The sequence below is a fragment of the Ochotona curzoniae genome, unplaced genomic scaffold, assembly GCF_017591425.1.
Source record: "Ochotona curzoniae isolate NIBS_2020 unplaced genomic scaffold, NIBS_Ocur_1.0 contig_3520, whole genome shotgun sequence".
NCBI lineage: Eukaryota > Metazoa > Chordata > Mammalia > Lagomorpha > Ochotonidae > Ochotona > Ochotona curzoniae.
The window spans coordinates 22,377,480-22,392,674 of record NW_024465894.1 but is presented as its reverse complement, the minus strand read 5'-3'; positions in this window follow the sequence as shown (position 1 = coordinate 22,392,674).

Below are 15,195 nucleotides of genomic sequence, written 5' to 3'. Positions count from 1 at the left end.
TCGCAATCCTTGCATATCAAAATATGCATAATATTTCATGGTATGTGCAAGCCATAATTTACTTAATCAACTCTCAACTGACAGGCATTTTGAATGTTTCCAATATTGAATTCTAACAAACAATACTGCCATGTATAATTCCGGTATGACAGCCTAAAAAGTGGTCCCCTAAACCATATCACTTCTAATCTGTAAAACCTGCAAGATTGCAAATATGTTAAAATTAAGGTTCCAAAGGTGCTTAGATTATTCTATACTACCTAGGTTGGACCTAAATTAAATAGCAGATATTCTCATCAGAAGTGTGGAGACTGGTCACATTATTCATACAGCAGAGATGCAGGGAGAGATATGAAAGTGTTTACCTTGAGACTGGAGTAATGTGGCCACAAGGTTAACAAATGCTGGCAACCACAGAAGCCAGAAGTGCCAAAAAGCGGATTCTCTGCTGAAGCTTCAGATCAACCAAGTCACCACTGACACCTTAATTTCGATCTCGTGATACTGAGACCTTTAGCCCTCCAGTAATATGAGAAAATAAATCTTGAGGGTTTTAATTCCTTTGTTTGTGATAATTTCATTAGATAGTCACATGAAATTCATGCACTTGGACATAAAAATTGAACTTAGAGATCAGTAAATCACAATAGATTTCCAAACAACAGTGACTTACGAAGGTACATTTACAATCTTTACAGACATTATAAATTGCCCCCAACTTAGTGGATATACCATTACCCAGTCGCAAAGCATAAAAGTTTCTATAGCCTGAAGCCACTGAGGTGGCATTAATATGCTAATCATTTTCTTGCGGCACCTGGATCCCTTGTGGGTGCTGGTTGGTGTCCTGGCTGTCCACTTCCCATCCAGCTCCCTGCTTGTGACTTGGAAAAACAGTGGAGGATGGCATAAGTCCTTGGATCCCTGTACCCAGGTGGTAGACCTGGAAAGAAGATCCAGGCTCCTGGATTCAGATCAGCTCATCTCCAGCCACTGAAGCCATTTGGGGAGTGAAACAACAGCTGGATAATCTCTTTCTATCTCTCTCACTGTGTGTGTGTGTGTGTGTGTGTGTGTGTGTGTGTGTGTGTGTGTGCTTCCTTCTCTCTAAACCGCCTTTCAAATAAAAATAAAAAATAAATCTTTTTTTAAGGGTTACATATACTGACACTTGCTGTGACAAGATAATTAAATGTTTATATTACAAAATAAAATTATATTCTAAGCATGGTTTTCATTTGAATTTATTTCATATGAGTTAGATGGGCTTGTTATTTGTGAGTCATTTGTATTTCTTTGTTCTGAAATATCTACTTGCATACATTGCCATTTTTGATTGTGAATTTGACATACTTGTCTAATCAATTTGTGAGATTCTTTATATGTCAAGGCAATTAGCTCTGCATCTGCTTAAGACATGCTCTTCAAGGGCTCCTGTGTTGGAAGCTCAATGCTCAGTGTGGCTATGTTGACAGGTGCGACAACTGAAAGTAGAGGAGCCTAGAGGGAGGACCCTAGGTCACTGGGGCCACTGCTTTTGGAGAGATTAAGATTTGTTCTCTAAGGGGCCAGCATTCTCTATGAGTGTCAAGTCAAGCTCCATCTGCTCCACTGCTGAGCCAGCTCCCTGGTAATGCACCCAGGAAAGCAGCAAAAAGATGGTCCAAGTGCTTGGGTGCCTGTACTCAACAGAGTGAGCAGAAAGAAGCTCCTGGATCCTGATTTGGACCACTTTAGCTCCAGTCACTGTGGCAAATTGGAGAGTGAAGCAGTGGATGGAAAATTCTTTCTCTCTCCTTCTGTAACCCTGTCTTTCAAGTCAAATAAATAAATCTTCAGATTCACTTTCATATCAATGAGTTGTTGTGAGAGATCCTGGATCCTGAATTGCTCTGTACTGTTTCCTGTCTGGCAATGTGATCTTTAACAAACATACATATGCACATGTTGCTCTCCCATTATGTAATCGGCCATGGTGTGAAGGAGCGAAGAGAGCCTTCACTACTGCTAGCAGCATACCCTTGAACCCTCAGAATTATGAACTAAACAAACCTCTTTTCTTTATGAAGTATACTTTTTTAAGCATTTCATCATAGTGATGAGAAAACAGCAACTGAATTGCAATTTGATTTTGGTCACCATATCCCCTTTAACATTATCATGATGTTTATCATACTAAATTTTTTGCGTAGTTAAATCAACAAAAAATATTTTGTAGCAGCTAGCTTTGGAATAATGCTATATCAAAATTACATTTTTAATTATTTCCTTCTAGTTATTTATGGTTTCAATTTTCATATTTAAATTGTGATTCTTTGAGAGTTCGTTTTGGTTAAGACATGAAAAACGGATTAAGCTGCTGCTATTTTCCCCACCTGTCTAGCCTGGGGTCCTAATACAACTGTAAATGATCCATCTTTTTTTAAATCTTTTTATATATCAAATTCCTGTGTGTGTATTGGGGTCTATTTCTGGACTTTGTCTCCTGCTCCAGGGATCAGTCTGTCTACTATTCTTTCAGAAATAAAATAAAATAAAGCAAGCTGTCAAAAGTGAATTCTGGTTATAGCATCCTTTGAGTCCCCTGGCTCCAGACTGGATGTGAAGGACACTGTGGGAACTGTGGCTCGGAATGGCCCACAGACAAACCCCACGCTGTGCTCTGATGCTATCTCAAGCTCCCAGCCATCCATCTGGTGAGGTTAGGTGATGACAGAGGGGCCCGTGATGGGGGCAACTACAGACAACCCCATTTAAATCAGAAAAAAAAAATAAAAAGATTTCCATTGAAGGGACCAGGGAGACATGAGGCAAGGACGATCGTAGGTGACTGATGAAGAAAATGGATAAAGACCATGACTGTTTGGTCTCAAGTGATTACAAGGATGCAAAATTAATTTGGGCTGATGACGTTACCAAGCCTAGCCACAGGATGTCTCAGGAATCCTCTAAGCTTGCCACAACAGGAACCATGAAATTGCTGAAAGCTGCCCCTGGAGTGAACAAATAAGCTAGCCCTGAGGGTCACAGGTGCCCAGGAACAAAAGCAGAAACTGTTAAAAACAGCAGCAGCAGACACTGACGGCCCCTCTCACACATCCAAAGGGGGTAGATGTAAAGAACTGTCCCCAGTGTACTCCTCTTCTGGGATGGTTTTAAGTTGTGCCACATTTTCATGCTTTGTGCAGCCTTTTCTTTGTTATTTACTTATTTTAGCTTCCTTAAATGCATAGGCATGTAAAAGATAGGATGTCTCGATAGATGCAGTTCTCTTATGCTATACAATAGTGTCAGGTAAGCAAGAATCCCATGGCGAATGCAGAAAACAGGAAAACCAGTTCTTTTCTTATCACACTAGTTGTGGGAGAAGCACCTGTCAATCAGTTCCATGATAGCATCAGCCTGAAGCATTGCCTCAGAGACGCTCCCACACAGTTACTCAGGACCCACACAGGCTCAAAGATCAGGCTTTGGTGTTCATGAGCACGAATGAGTCCACCTCCTGCTTCTTATTTTTAGACAAACTGCCCTCTCAGCACAAGACACAGCAGCAGACGTCCCTATGAAAATTAAATTGAGCTCCGGAAAAAAAGGAAGATAAACCTCCCCTCCTTCTTTAACTTTAAAGCCAAATGGATTATCTATCTATCCACTGAGCTCTGGGATTGTGCAGCTCCTGGGAGCTCCAGGAGAGGCCTGTCAGCCCTCAGGAGGTTCTGGGAGACAGGGAGGATAGTGAGCATTCAATTCAATCTCATACTTGGCACTAGCAACCTTTCACAATAACATCTTTCATCCCTGAACTAGAAACTTTTCCTTAAGAAGTACACATATTGGTAAAGTGTGTGCCAGGAAAATGGAGCACTCCGGGTATCTGGAATAAAACTGGAAGACAGAAAACTTATAGTTTGGAAAATACACAGTCTTAAAATACACACACACAAATGCATGCATACATATATACCCAACCTAGAGTATCTTTTTTCAGTTCTGTATCTTGCATAATCAAGAACTGGTTAAACTGAAAAAAATGTTTTGCAGTTACCATCCTTTCACTTCAAGAATTCTGAAGCTATCATGTGTGCTTTTCAATTATTGAAGCAAGAAGAGAAATATCCCCTCAAAAACACAAAGAAAAAAACCTAGAAACAGTATCAAAAGCTTACACAATCTCCAAAGCACTCACTTACCTACCAACATATACGATCTTGATATTTTGATAATTAGGAAAATAGAAAAAATGATCAAGGGTAAAAAACAAACAAACAAAAAACCAGGAAGGCTATGAAGTATATTTCACATTTAGAGGCTCTTATTATCTGGCTATGTTTCTACACACACACACACACACACACACACAGACATTTTGATTTTGATTATTTACTGATGTCTCATTTGAGCACCACATTTCAAAACTGCAAGAAGTCCAGATGGAATAACAGGGGTTGGATTTATTTTCTCACTTAAAACAACCAAATTTAAAAAAAAATCATAAAATCAATGAAATGATGATGCTCAACACACAGGCATCAGGCAACAAGGACAATGATTCTGGGAGAAAACAAGGCATGGGCGGGGGTGGAGACAAATGAAATCACATCTACAGTGGTTGTTCAGTTTCTGGCCTGAAAGAATTTTCACCCACTGTACAATAAAGCGGAACCAAAGTAGAGGCCAGCAAGCTTCCTTTATATAAAATACAGAGTTGAGAACTCTGAAAAGATCAGGGCACTAAGAGTTTGCAAGACACAATACCAAAGAGGAGACATTCGAATGATTAGTAGTTTCAGTACCTCTCACAATACTTGGGAGAACAAATAAAACAGAGGGGAAAAAAGGACTCAAATCAAATCGCACAAGCTGCATTCCTTATCCACAAAGGAATTAAATTAACATATATAGTACATCGAGAAGAATATTCAGATATTGAGAACCACAATGAAACAGAAGAACAAAACCAAAAGTTAGTTCACTGATAAGATCAATAAAGTTGATTAACACCGGGGTTAAGTGAGGTGGCAAAGCTACAAGTACGAAAATACACAGAGATCTTATTCAAATATTCTAAGATCACAGCAAATGTGAAAAATGCCATGACAAAAAGTGAAAAGTTAGTTGAAATGGACAAATTCCTTGAAGGACATATACTAAATCCCACTCAAAGAGAAACAGATGCCCTAAGTAATTCTGTGTCTATTAAAAAAATTAAATTCAAATCAAAAACCACCCCCACAAATGTAACTCCAGGCCCAGATGGCTTCCCTGATGAATGACAGGAAAAATTAATTGAAAAACGACAATAATAAAAAGAATTATTGATACATGTAACCACACAGCAGATAAAACTTAAAATAATTTACTGAATGAAAAGAAGTCAGATAAAAAGCAGTACATGTTGTACAATTCCATTTACATAAATTTCTAGAAAATGCGAACTTATCTACAGTGATAGAAAGCAGATGTGTAGTTTACTAGGAAGAGAACAAAAGGCTGCAAAGGAGTGTGAGGAAGTAGTCGGCCTTAATGAAAACGCTCACTATCTTGATTGTGGTGACAGTTTCACAGTACACATTTGTGTCAAAATACACGAAATTGTACACTGGAAATATCTTGTGTGACCACCATAATCAAATGATTGGAAAAATGTAATACACAGTAAAAATATGCAATATTATGTGAATTTAAATAAATGTCATTATCAATAACCTTTCTCATATAACATAAAAAGTTGTCTATTTCCTAGTTTCCATGTAACTTAGTTTTTTGAATTGAACATTCAAAAATCAGAAGCTTTATTGACCTAAATCCATTCACGCTTACTATGTACTTTCTTTGATGTAATGTTTAGTGTGTCCTTCATAAGCCTAAAGCTACATAATCACTAATCAATATTTCCTGTGATCTCTAGCAAGTCTTTTTTTAAAATATATTTTTATTTTGAATTTTGAATTATGTGGTACAATTTTGTATAGGCTGGGATTCCCCCCAAACTCCCACCCCCCGTACAATTTTTGATACTACAAAAAAATAGTTATGTTGTACTCAGAATTTACCTGGGTATAAGCATAGGTGGCTTTGCTTGTAAAAGAGTACTAGCTGAACTGGGATGCTTTATGAAATTCTAGCTTGCCCTTACTGTATGTGCTAGTACCTATCTCAAGCTGACTTATGCTTTAAATGTTCTAATAGAAAGCATCTACTGAACACATCTCCCCTGTACCTTTTGCCCAGACCCTGATGGCATCTAACCCCATGGTCTCCTGCTTTCTACCCCTACTTTTATTGATTCTGTCTCTCTCATCACATCCACTCTTAGCTTTTATGTTTCTTTTTCTCTACTCCACACAGCACTTACCCACCTCCCAGGCTGTAACACTTGATTACAGTCAAGTTTACTGAGAAACAATTAAAATGCAGTAAGATTCATCTTTTGGAAAATACCTGCTACTATTTAACCACCACTACAATCAAAATAAAGTTGACATATCCACAGAACCTGCCCTTCTTTGCCTGCAGTCTCCTCCTTTCCCCAGGGTCAGCACTGCTGATGCGATTTCTATCCCACTGGTTTTGCTTCTTCCAGAGTGACACACAGATGGAATCTACTTGAAGTCTTTTCCCCCACTTCCTCCTTTTGGCATAATGTGCTTCAGATTCATACAAGCTGTTTCAATCAGGAGCTCATTGCTTTCTAGTGTCCTCCTAGCCTTTCTTTTTCGTTATTTCCCTTGCTAAGCATTCCATGGTGGCAATAAATGAAAGCAGCAGAGGACACATATCCCTGCTTTGGTCCTCAATTCAAAGATGAAATTCCAGCCTTTCACCAGAGAAGCTGCTACAGTTTGTTAGAATCTGATTAATAAAGTTTCCTCTCTTAATGCTTTTATTTATTTATTTATTTATTTATTTATTTATTTATTTATTTACAGGTGTTTTTATTTACTTGTTTGTTTCTATCATTAATGCTTCTTACATAGAGTTGGTGTGAAAATAATTTTAAAATAGGGAAAAAAGGGTTTTAGAGTCCTAACTACCTCATCCACCTGGATTATCTGTAACTTTCAGTGTCTTTGAGATATTTTACAACCCAGAACCTGTAGAAAACAGATCGTTTTTGTCCCTGAAATGCAAACTGAGTCCAGGAAAGATACTGCACATTTTTATTTCTGTTTAACGATTGAAGTTTTAAAGCTCCCACAGTCACTCTGTCCTTGATTTGGCTGCATAACACACACAGTGAAAGCCATAAGGACTCTATTACCAGCAAATTGGCACTTTAAGCCACGACATTGGTTCAGTCTGGATGCATTAAGGGCCCAAAGTGAGGAAGAAGCCATCATTTGCTAGCTCTCTCTTTTCTATACAGAACATCATTGATCCCCAGGGTAAACTAGAGGGCAAGACGAATTTAGAGCATGTAATGAAGAAAGAGAACCGAATTCATGTCCATCATGTCCTTTTCACCCCATCGACATGTGATTTTTGTAGTTCTCAGCCATGTAGAACTGTTTAAGATTTTTGTGATGTTTTTCTACCTGAGTCAAGTAAATAAATTTGCAAGGGGCCTTCAAGAAGTTCATGAAAAATAGGTAGCATTTTTGCACCAAAATAAACTTATCTTTTAATTCTATTTTCTACAATTTCCCAAGATACCCTCGTATTTGTCAGTGTCTATCTAAACAGGATGTTCAGTTTTGCTGATCTGACACCTCTGATACTTTTCATCTAGACAAGTGAAGCCAACTTGCACCCAGAAAAGTCTAAAATCTACGCTTTGTATTTTACTTCACCTAGAGAGTCAGGTTTCATTTGACTTGCCCTATTAGTTTTCTGTACAAATGTTGAGTTTTTTCGCTTTTGATTAAACACCCTAAAGCTAGCAAAAAACAAAGTAGCAATATATATATATGCAGATTTTCATGTTTTGCTTAATTGTTTATTCTTTTGAAATGTAGAAGGAGAGACGGGGTAAAGACAGAGAAGACAGAGAGAGAGAGAGACCTTCTATCTACTGATTTACTGTCCAAATGGCTACAACACCAAGATAGGTGCCAGGCTTTAACCACGGACCACAAATTCTGTCCTGGTCTCCCACGAGGGACACACTGGAAACTCAAGTACTTGAACTGCCTTTTTAGTACATTTGCAGGAAGCTAGGTCACAAGCAGAACACTGAGGACAGAAATCAGCACTCTGATCTAGGATGCTCATGTCATAAAGTATGGCATAACTTGCTACACCACAATGCTAATCCTGGAACTCTATCATGAGGTCTCAGTCTCACTTTGCTTTAATTCTGCTGCAAAATACAACAAAGAACAAAACTCAGTGATGTTTGTATTCATTACTGTGAGATGAATAGCTTAACAGTACTTTCCTTGCATCAACAACAGAGCAAGCTAGCAAAATCCATAAATGGAATGCAGGTGTGCAGTTTAATAGCTCCTATATTTATGCTAAAAAATTTTTTTTTAAGATTTGAAAGAGTTACCGAGAAGAGAGACAGAGAGAGAGATCTTTCATCTGCTGGTTCACTCCCCAGATGGCCATAGAAGCCAGAGGCTTCATCTGGGTCTCCCACCTGAATGACAGGAGCCCAAACACGTAGGCCATCTTCTGCTGCTCTCCGCAGGCCATGAGCAGAGAGATAGATCATAAGTGGGGCAGCTGGGACACAAACTGGTACCCTTAAGGGATGCTGGTGTTATAAGCAGCTGACTAACCTACTATGCCACAACACTAACCCCTCCATAATAAATCTTAAAATAGTTCTAGCTGGATTGTCTGCAACAATACAAGAGTTGGCATTCGGGAAAGTTTCAATAATAGGTAAAGAAAATAAGAAACAAAGATTACAGAATATTGTGATAGGGATGGGAATTAATTCTATCAGAATGACATTAAAGGCTTCTGAAAATACTATTTCCATCTGTGAAAACTTGTTTTTTGTGTTCCCTTTAGAAATAAAAGTATAAATTAGAAAGAGCCCCACTTCTTGTAAGAAATGACTAGCAAATGCATTATTTAAACTAAAAGACACAAGAAGAAGAATACATAAAACATTTTTATAAAGGACCCAAAAAACCCATGGAAGGATGAGGAACTACTAGACCAAGATCCAGGAGAATAATAGAGTCTGAAAAATGAGCCCAATGCACAAGGAAATATCCAGCCTGAGGACAACTGCCAATCCTGAAAATGCAGCTCATCAACCGAACATCAGCTGTAACCACTACACAAGATAAGCAGCATCTAGGCCCTGTCAAGGTAACCCACTCCCATTTTGGGCTAAAATTGGACTCACCAGGAGTCAGGTGAAATGAACCAGCCCTTCCATACTCTACAGACTGTCTTCAACTCTAATGAATAATGCAGAAAACCGAAAACCTTAAAACTAGGTTAAGATTTATCCCTGATTGTTAGTGCTCTTAGATGCCTATGGGAAAAATAAATGCAAAATTTTCTTTGGAGGAAACAGAATGATTGTGTACTGAAAATTACTTGTTCATATATTTTTTAAATAAAATATCCAACACACAGTGAAATAAGCAAAAAGACAAGACACTGTAAGAATCAGCAGAAACGATAAGCAAGACTATATTAACATTAGGAGCAGAGATGTGACACAGAGAGCTAAGCCACCACCTGCAATGCCAGCATCACATACGGGCAAGGGTTCAAGTCCCAGCTGTTCCACTTCCAACCCAGCTCCTTGTTAAGCTCTTGGGCAAGTAGCTCAAGATGGCCCAAGTACATGAGAACTTCACTAACGTGGGAGGCCTCTGCATATGTTTGTGTCTTCTTCAATTTCTCTCACTAGTGTTTAATAACTTTCATTCTGGAGAATTTTCAGATCCTTGGTTAATTAAATGTTATTTGTAGCTACTGTGAATGGAAGTGTTCTATAGAATTTCTCAGCAAAATCACTGTGGGTGTTTAAAAATGTTCCTGCTTTTTGTGTATTGGTTCTTTATCCTGCAGCTTTGCTGAATTCATTTTTGGTTCTAATAATCTCTTGATAGGGTCCTTTTTGTCTCCTTAAGGTCATCTGCAAACAGGGATAATTTGACTTTCCTCCTTTCCTATTTGTATGAATTTTATTTCCTTCTCTTTCCTAACAGTTCTGACTAAAATTTCAACACAACACATTCAGCCAAAATTAAAAAAAAAAAAGCAAAGAGAAATTGCATTATCATTCCATTGACATAAATGTAAAAACAAAACAGACAAAGCTACAGTTTGGACATGTATTCTTAGGTGATGAAACAGCAAAGCCAATTAAGCAAATAGGTGATCACTGTAAATGTCAGGAGAAAGATCACTTCTAGTGAGGGAGAAGAGAATGGGACCAGGGTGGGGGAAATGAAAGGCTGTTTCAGAAGTAGTGACAACCACTGTGGTTTGGTCTGTGGCTGTCACTTGAGTGTTTACAACACTTTGTTAAAATGTGCATTCATATCTTGTGCATTTTTGTGTGTATTCTATTTTCTAATAAAACAGGTTTAGGAGTGGACCTTACACAAATTAAGAAGAGGGAGATAAAAAGAAAAGGATAGTAGAGAGCTCTGGAAAACTTAACCCACCAGCCAATATTGATGTTCTTTCTATAAATGGGGAGGAAAAAACCCTAAACATTATTATTTTTCAATTGCCCCTTGATTTGATAGGAAATTTCACAGGAAACGACTGTATGTTTACAGAGGATTTAACTTGGAGAAAAGGTCAGTGTTCTTGCTGTGAATAAAATATTTATGAAAATAGCTTTGGTTGTTCTTTGTTTCCCCACCTGCCCAGAGCCAGCCAACCTTGCAACACTGAAACCTGCTTTGCCTGTGTTGGTCGTGGTGCCTTTCAGCAACAGCTTCATCATATCCTCTCTAAAAGAAATGGGCTTTTTTTTCAAGGTTGCCAAGGCCCTCATTTTTTTTTAAATTTCCTCTCTGTAAGAGTATCTGCTTACTTTTCCTTCACTGACAAGTGATAAATACAATGAATGACAGTTTTAGAATATGTGTCACAGGAATTTTGGCACTGCCATATTGCACAGCTCAGGCAAGAAACACTCCTATCCCAATAATCGTGTATAGCACAGTTGTTCAGTGCCCAGAGCACACATCACATGCAATAGCCTGACTGGTGCTGTTCCAAAGAGTTTATTTTAAGGTCTGCATGGATTTCAGGTAGAAGGAAGTGAGTTGTCTGTTTCATAAAGAATATGATACATAAATTTCTTGGTCCAAAAATTTCAAAATAGTAGCAATAGCAGTGAAGTTTTAGTGATTTCTACAGCACAAAGATGTAATTAATGCACCTTCTGATCTTCCATAAAGAGTGTTGGAGTTGATTCTCACAATTAAACCTGAATTCAGTGATTAGAATAACAGTAATCTAGCAGTACTCTAGCAGCTAAAGTCCTTGCCTTGAATGCTCTGGGATTCCATATGGGCACCAGTTCTAATCCTGGCAGCCCTGCTTCCATCCAGCTTTCTGCTTGTGACTTGGGAAAGCAGCTAGAGACAACCCAAAGCATTGGGACCTTGCACCCTAGTGGAAGACCTGGAAGAGGCTCCGGGCTCCTGGCTTCAGATTGGCTCAGCTCCAGCTGTTGCAGTCACTTGGGGAGTGAATCATAGGACGGAAGATGTTCCTCTCTGTCTCTCCTCCTCTCTGTAAATCTGACTTTGCAATAAAAATAAATAAATCTTTAAAAGAGAGGGAGAGAGAGTGTGTGTTGTGTGTGTGTGTGTGTGTGTGTGTGTGTGTGTGTGTGTGTGTGTGTGTGTTGGCTTGTCCTCATACTAACAGTGTGAGTTTAGCCAATTGTATAACTTCTATGAGCTTCATTTTCTTCAGGTTTAGAAAAATGACAGCGGAATTCATCTACCATAGAGAATTAAATAAGATCATAAATAATACAAATAGGCACCCTGTGACTATTCAATAATACTGCAATTATTAATTTTTCTAACTATTCCTACTTTCTTCTGAAAATATCCATCCAGACATTCCTGCCTTCTCCTCCTAGCTGTCTGTCCACAAAACCATACAACTAAGATCTTAGTTGTCACTCTGTCTTACAATCACTTTCCTTTAAGTCTTGTCTTCTACACATTGAGACCTTGTTATGTACAGCAGTCCCATATTTTGTTACTTTAATCTTGTACCTTCGAATAATCACTAGCACTGCGGATAGGCTCAACTTGTGATTAATTTAAAGCAATATTAAGTAGAATCTTTTTCTCTGGATAATTTTTTCAGTAAAGGTTGCCTGGGTATCTCTAGAAAATCAAGCACCTTCATGGATACCATTTTTAGTGCTTCTGTTTCGACAGTCAGAAATCACACTGACAACTGCTGGATGAACTCTGATTCAGCGTTAGTAACTGCTTCCCACCACATTCTTTCCCCTCTTCCTTGGGCTTTGATTTTGGTTGGCAGAGAGAACTCAAAGTTTACTGACATCAGACACTTTCCTCTAAAGCCAATCATAGACCAACTCATCCCTCTTCATCTATACCAAATAAAAATCATGAACCTTATTGAATCGACCTGATTTCAGCTCTAAGAAAGTCTCCCCAGATGAAGCCTTAAGTGGTATGTCTTGGGTATGTCTTGGTGTCCATCATGTGTTTCCCCTGACTCTCAAGTGGGGGGAGTGTAAAATGCTGTGTTCTAGATACCTCTCCCTTGAAATTCCATGACAGGTAGCAGAGTAGATGCGCTACTCTATCATATGATGTGGTTTGGTTTGAACCTGGCCAGAATCCCTAACTTCTGATGGGAATTTCATTTCTTTTGCTTATGCTGTGTGTTAACTTTCTGCTTGGTAAAATTGCAAATCCCCAATGAAAGCGTTCTACAACACATTAGACCCAGGCCACTTGGCAATTTCTTTCTAATCTCTTTTATTGTGCTTTCCATAAAAATGACAGCCCTGGTATAAATCCTGGTTCAAATCAATACCAGTAAGTGCTAATCTCTTCACAGCACTGGAAATGAAAATGTCAAATGGTACCTCTTGTGCATTAGAACTTCAGCCATAAGTCATCAAAAAGTAAAGCAACACTAAATTGATTTTATTTTCCATTTAAAAAAATCTGTTTTCAGATTTATCTTTTTTTAATAGAATTTTCCTTTCTTTTCTTTTACAATCAGTTTGGGTAAGACCGATGAACTGCATTTGTCACATTGAATGAGTTGATGTCTCATGGCAAAGTAGAAAGGATCATGATCAAGAAATCTCAAGACAGAATTGGCACAGTGGATCAAAACTAATCCTCCAACAGCAAGTGCCAGCATCCTATATGGGCACTTCTTATGAAGAACCATACTAATGTAACAATATAGGGGAAATCAGTGAGGGTAAGGAGATTTGGGGAGGGGATAAGGAAAATCTCAGAGCCTATGGAACTGTATCAAAGAATAGTAATAATAATAGGAAATCATTTTAAAATGGGAAAAAACATGAAAAATTTGTATTATGAAAAAATATGCATGAATTTTACATTTTTCAAACAAAATAGATTTATCATCTAATCATATATTTTCACAAACTCCTTGAATCTCCTTTGTTTTTCAAGACTTATTTCTTTGAAAAGTAGAGTTACAGAGAAAGAGAGATACAGACACAGAATCTTCCATTGCTCTTTCACTCCCCAAATGGCTCAAATGACCAGGGCTGGGTAAGACAGATGTCAGGAGCCAGAAGCTTCTTCCAGGGCTCCCACTTGGTACAGTGGCCCTAGCACTTGACTGTCCCTCTCAGGCACATTAGTAGAGAGTTGGATTAGCAGTAGAGCAACTGGGATTCGATTGTTGCCTATATGGAATCCTGGCATCACAGACAGCAGCTTTACCCGGTACACCACAATGGCTGCCCCTTTAGACATTTCTCATCAATGAGTACAAGATATTTTACAAAAAAAACAAACTTTCATTTCAGACCTGAGAAAGGGTGTGTATGTGTGTTTTATGTAAGTGGAAAAAAAATGCGTTTGGCTTTTTGTATTTGCTGGTTTCACATTCGTGGATTCAATCAACAGCAAAAAAAAAAAAAGGTCTTTAATTTCAACTGTTCTGAATAAGCATAGCATTGTTCTTGTCATTGTTCTCTAAGCCATATAATACAACAACTATTACATAACATTCACATTCTGATGGGTATTCTAAATGACCTAGAGATTATGTAAAGGACATAGAAGAGTGGATATAAAGGTTCTACAAAAATCCCATGGGGTATCCTGATGCCTATCCCTCAACTGCAGTCACTCCTTTTTGTTACAGTATATCCAAAGGAAAACTTGTTGATGGGTAAAAATATCACTGCATGATTATGTAATCTAGGCATTAAGCATGATATAATATAGCCTAGAAATGAAGTAAAACCAAACCATTTTAAATAACGTGCTAAAGTTGAAATATTTATGATATATTTCATGTCTATTATTTCTTGAATTTGCATATCAAATATATTGCATAAAAACAGATTAAACCAAATGCAATGAGCATAGGTAGACTGACAAGTATTTGCAAAGCTAATTGGAACAAAGAGTACTGAATCACAATGGATTGTTTCCACAATATCTTAGTGGAGTAATGTTATACCTAGTGACATTTCAGGTGCATTTTGCATTTGCAAAAATCAGTAGGTAGATTAAATCTTAAGACTTTCTACTTCGTGCTTAAAAGCTGTGTTTTGTTTTAACGATCCATTCAGTTGTAGGTATATCAGCTTTCAAAATAGTATTTTCTTATATAGTATAATTTCAAGCATTTTGTTTTTAAGAGACTAAAATATGAAATAGAATATTAAATACCTCAGGCTACTGAAGGATGTCTTAGAATGCTAAAACATTTTGACAAGTCATACTACTGGCGTCTTCCCCTAATTGTGCTACATAGTCAATGGATTTTCTAAGGTTATTTTCAAAATAATTGAGTAAATACAAGCACAATTTCTTGTCTCATAGAAAATTTTGGCTTAAAAATTTAGCAATACTGTGAAATATCACCTTCAAACTTTTTAAAGATTCATTTATTTATCTGAAAACCAGAGTGACAGGAAGAGAGGAGAGACAAAACCAGGATAGGGGAAGGGGACACACACACATAGAGGAGAAAGATCCTCCATCTACTGGTTCACTCCATCTGAGACTCTCCTTCACACGTGACAGGGATCCAAGTACCATAGCCATA